Source organism: Lycium ferocissimum, chromosome 6 (genome assembly GCF_029784015.1).
Source record: "Lycium ferocissimum isolate CSIRO_LF1 chromosome 6, AGI_CSIRO_Lferr_CH_V1, whole genome shotgun sequence".
Taxonomy (NCBI): domain Eukaryota; kingdom Viridiplantae; phylum Streptophyta; class Magnoliopsida; order Solanales; family Solanaceae; genus Lycium; species Lycium ferocissimum.
The window spans coordinates 44698995-44704994 of record NC_081347.1 but is presented as its reverse complement, the minus strand read 5'-3'; positions in this window follow the sequence as shown (position 1 = coordinate 44704994).

The following is a 6000-nucleotide window of genomic DNA, read 5'->3' as shown; positions in this document are numbered from 1 at the left end:
TATCATTCAAATTGGGTCAAAAATCAACCTAGAATTTGGGAAAACGGGGCCCACAAGGGCAAAATGGGAAATTCGGGGGTAAATTATCCAATTAAACACTAGGTGATCAAAACCCATCAACTAATTGCTAAATTAACTCAAGGATTCATCCAATTTCGAAATTCAAGCAAAATCCCCAATTTTTGGGTATAAACCCTAACTCTTAAATTCAAGAATTCAATATTAATAATGGAAGGTATTTGATTAACAACCTTAGATACATCATAATCTAGCATAAACCCAACCAACAAATCTTGATTTAGAAGCCTAGATAAATTATCCATTAAACCCACTTTAATCTCCCATTACTAATGAACTAACAAGGAAAAGGGATTCTATTATGAATAGGAATAATGGAATAGCAAAGCGATTAGAAGGACTTACCACCAAGAATCTTCTCCAATAATCTTCTAGAATAGTTCCGAAGAGCTCAATTTTCGGAATGGTAATAAATGAGGGACTTAAGGCATTTAATACTTCATTTAATAAACTAACTGGCCGTCACCCGCTTTCGCGATAATATTACCGCTCCAGCGGTCATGCCCAAAAGGAGCAGACCGCTTCAGCGGCAGGGTGACCGCTACAGCGGTACCGCTGCCGCGATGCTGGTGCTGCCAACGCGGGCACTAAATACCAGAAACTATTCTCATTTTAACAAATCAACCCAAATTTCCGACTAATTCCCGAGGCCATCTGCTCACAAACCACATATACAGACACACATAAAAACACACTACGAACGTACTCGTGGCCTCAAAATTCCCAATGGATGTCTCCTTGACCGAGTCAACCCCCGATACCTCAATTCCAACTTCCCAATCCAAGTCTCAAAATGCATCCGAGTGCATTGGGAACCGAACTAGATATACACACAAGTTCTAAAAGACCATCCGGACCTCTCGAAATCGACGAATTTTCGAAAAAGGTCCGTTTACCCAAAAGTTAACTTTGAGTCAACTCCTTTTCGCTTGAAGCCCAGATTTCACAAAAAGTCACCCGAATCAAATCTAAACACCTCGAGAAGCATGTCAGCGGTCCCCTCGGGTCAAAAGTGAGCTAACCAAACTCGGGAAAGGGTCAAAAGTACCGAAAAGACTATAACGACCAAACGGGTAGTTACAATAGGACTCTCGCAAAGTTGGGGTGTGTTATGCAACTTCGGCCATAGTCTAAGTGTGTTTCGAAACCTTTTCCCTATTATTTAACCATGTTATAAATTTGGATGATGATGCTTATGTGTTTTTAGGTCAATTGTATATGTGATAAACCTATATTACGAGTATATATCAAATATTGTATGTATGTAAATTGTATATTTGAAATAATAATGCAAATATATATATTAATTTATTAATTATATATTAACTATTGTATGTATGGAAATTGTATATTTGAAATATTAAACTGTAAATGTAGATGGCGTAGTAACAATATATATTAAGCATAGTATAATATTTATTAGCTTTTAAGTCAACAAATAAATCAATAATATATTTGCTTTACATTAATTAATTATTCTTCAAATAAACATACAAAGAGAATAATTAGTGTACGCTGAAAAAAGGAACAAAATATGAAATCCCAGATTCGGTGGGATCTCATTTAATTATCAATCAATGCAGAATTTTATAAATGTGTTAACATATATAAATGCGCCTTTTGTGTTACTAATCTCTATAAATGTGTTGCACCTAGTAAAAATCTCCTTTATTAATTCAAAAAAAAAAAATGTTGGTGGGCCGGGCTACATGGCATGTCCGGCCTAGCCCCCTAAATTGTTCCACTAGCCTGAGGCCTGCTACCCCTCTGAATGGTTCCGTCCGGGTGCCTGGTTATGGGCGAGGTTAGGTGGTGGGTCCGGCCGACCGACGGCCCAATTAACAAAGCTTACTTCGGTTATGATATTCATTTGATTCGATTAGATGGTCTTTAAAACATGAAAGAATACTTATTTGATATTAAGTGCATTTTTTTACATTAAGATATAACCGCTTATTTGGTCTGGATAGATCTTAATCATTAAGTTATTGAAAAGAGGAGGATCCAGGATTTAAATTTTGTGTGTTCAATCTTAAGATTTTGAGTATTGAACCCATTATATTTTTAAAGTTATGGGAGAATATATATTATTTATTAAAATTTTAATAATATTTTGCACATAAATTTATGCTCTGCGTCGAAAGTTCGGGGTTCAATTGAACCCCGACTTATAATGCTGGATACACGACTGATCTTGAACAAAGTCTAAATATCATTTAGAGGTTGTTTTGTGTGGATAATTTTTATCACCACCGTATCCAAAATCACTAGCCCCACCACTAACCACCTCTATTATCACAGCAACTATTACCACCATCAGCCACTACCACCATTGCGGCCAATCTCTACTACCAACCACCTGCACCATAACAACTAGTACCGTCGCCAACTACCACAAACACACTGTCAACCACCACATATCCTTAAAACACCATCACCAACATCGCCAAGTACGTACGAACATCAACCAACTCCACCATCACAACTACCATCGCCGCTACTGATCGTCAACATCGTGACGGTCACTGCAACACGAATCACTTTCACCATCACAACTATCACCATCACCATTACTAATCAGTAACACTAACCGTACCACCACGACAACTACAAACCATCTCCACCATCACTAACGAACATAATTTTTTTTTTTTGAAATAATAGTTTTATTTTATTAAACTTAGATTTTTCTAATATTTAATTATTGTTCATTTGAATTGGATATTTATTATGTTTAAAAGTTAATTAATTAAGCACATTAAGATGTTGAAAAACAAACAGTCTTAATCATTCAGTGTTTAGATATAGAGACAACATCTTATATTAATCATTTAGATGTGCATTCAGATACAGATGTCTTAGTATCAAATGAGGCCTAAGAGATACCAAAATAGAATAGAACGAAGTAACATCGTGTTGGACTTGTTTTCAGCCTCGCCATACCCTGATTTCACATTATCGCTTGAACTTAACTTTAACTTTATGTGTTGTTGATTTACTTATTTATTCTAACCCCTAACATTAATTTCGCCACCAAAACTAATGTGGGACATGATTTTACCAACAAGTTTCTCATTGTTTGCAGTTTATCATTGCTTCCATTTGAGTTTGAATTTTGGTTTACCAGCCTCCAATTTGTTCTCACGGTACAAAGCAAAGGAGTTCGCTAGAGTCCGTTGTCCGAGGATGATGAAGATTACCTTATTCACACACGAGTTATGGCATTCATTGTTTGTTATAGCTGCACGTCGTAAAAGGTCACTCTCTTATCTCTTGCATTTTTACTCTATGTATGATATGTAGACTAATTAGAAGTGTTTTTGTACGTTGGAAGGAGTAAGGTTAGTTTCTTTGTTCTTCGTCTTTCCCCTCTATATGCGCCAACATGATTGTATGCATCAGCTTTTCTTTTTATGCTTCGTTTCACCCTTTTAAAGTATATTTTGCTGGAAGCAAATAGTTATGCCTCCGTCCGTTTAATTAATTAATTTGTAACTCTCTTTATTTAATTGTGTTGTATTATGGGGGAGTCTCAATTTAACCCTTTTCAAGTTGTGTTACTTATAAGTTGTTTCAGCCTTTAGGCATAGTATATAACGATACTCTTTAAGTGATTAATAAGATGGAAATTCCAATTTCATTTGTAAAGCCATGTTCAATTGTGTTCTTGGTGCATGTCGTCTGTATTTTTAGGTGAGTTGGCAGGTTACTCTAATGGGTTGTATAAACCAATTTTGTTTTTGGTGGAATCCTAAGAGATCACAAACAATCTACTAGTTGAAGTAGAACCCCATTTTTAATTTACATCTCCTTTTTATGAAATTTGTTTGTGGCATGTAATAATAAAATATAGTGAAATAGGTAGCCGGGGGTTTGGGACTTGTTTGGTAAATATGGTTATGTTTTACGTTCACTATTAAAAAATCTCTATTTTTCCACTGAGTTTTCACTGAAAAATGTTCAGTGACTATTTCTCACTGAATGTCGGTGGAAAAAATTTAAATAGTAGTGTTTTCACATTGTTTTCAAGGTTTGAAGTCATTCGGGAGACATCCTCATAGAGATTCCTCTGAGCTCAGGCTATCCAGGCTAATTTTATTATATTATTGATTTCCATTTACTTGACTTCATTCATTATTATTCTTTGTCATTTTCATTATTATACATTATTCACACAAATCAATCCATGTATCCTTTAAACCACTAAACAAATTCAACTGTACCTTTTGAGGGTAAACAGTTTGGCACCCACCGTGGGGCTAAGGATAGTTGTGGTATTGTTTTGTTACTTTTAATTCATTGCTAATCACTTTTAAATTTGTGAAATCAGGTGAAAACTCAAGAATATGGCAGGCACTGGAGATCAAACCAACGCCAATAACAATGAGTTGTTGAACAACACACTCATTCAGGCAATTGATCCAGTTACCGGGGAAACTCGGGCAAGGAATGAACATGTGGCTTCGCCTCAAGGGTCTAGGCACACTGGGATGATCGTGTACTTGGAATGTTGATGATGGTGCCGAAGCTGAAGTAAGGGTCACGGGTCAGACTTGGCAAGAATCTTTGATATGTTGGAGAAATAGTAGAAGATAATAATGGATCCTCAGAAAAGATGGTTCCGGTCCAAGCATGGAAAATACGCCGGCTAGGGAAAAGTTCACGAAGAAGGTAGTAGAAACGGTTTCGGAAAAAATGAAGCATCGAAAATTGTAAAAAACCTTCAAGCCTTATCTAATTGGTTAAAACGGAGATTAAAAAGAAGGTTTTAAATTATATTCAATTATTGTTTTTTTTCCGCCAAGTTCCCTATGGGCCAAAGTTGATTCCTAAAAAGGTTCAAAATGCCGGATCTCCCGAAGTATGGCTTAACAATAGATCCACGAGTACGTGACATCGTATACATTGCAGTGAAGGGGCAACGACATGCAATCGGATGAGATTGAATCGGTATTACTAAAGAAATTTGGTGAAACATTGTCCAAAGGGGCGATGACATGGTATTCATTATTACTTGAACATTCTATTAATTCTTTTAAAATGCTTGCAGATGCCTTTATCAAGGCGCATTCTGGAGCAAAGAAGGTACACGCCGTGAAACCGGACATCTTCAAAATAGCTCAAGTTGACACTAGAGTCGTTGCAGAGTTCGTGAGCGGTGTTCCAAAAGAACAAATGTTATGTTCGTAGTACTGATGAGTGGACAACGGAGGTTTTTCAACACGGGCGGATGTTCGGAACGGTACAAGTCAAAGATGCTGTGGAAGATGATCGCCTTGAACTTCCCGTAGGTCAATGGGTCGCAATAGATTTCAAGATAAACAAAATAGAAGTGCTGATTCCAAATTGAGAACTTTGAGGGAAATGTATCAACCTTATGCTCCGTCGAAAAAGACCATGCTCAGTTAGAGAGGGATCGTAGCAATCAATACTTTTCGACATCCAAGAACTGGATTTGACAGGTGGAGTGACCGAAATCAAAGTAGCAGAAGTTTACAGGTCAAAGGAGGAGCAATGAAGATCAAAATCAAATATGCTGAAAACCCCAAGGCTATCCGAGTATAATTTTAATATTGATTTGGTGGTAACAATTGGTCAAATCAAAGATACAAGATGGACAAAACCTATCTAATCGGATCCAAGCTAAAGGGACCCAAATTTATTTTGTGTTTCCAGGGGACATGGAGACCGAATCACGGATTAGCTCACATCTTTGGGATGGTGGCGGTTAGTGAAAATGGGCACTATAGGAATTCTTGAATGATCGAGCCAAAAAAAATTAAGGAAAAAAGGGGGAAGTAAAGAGCAAGTCAAGCCTTCGGCCCCCACATGATTAACTGATAATCGGGGGTTCGGGGAATTCGGGGCAACCCCTATTGGCAAAAAAAACCAAAATAACCCTTTGGGGGAAAAAGTCTCGAA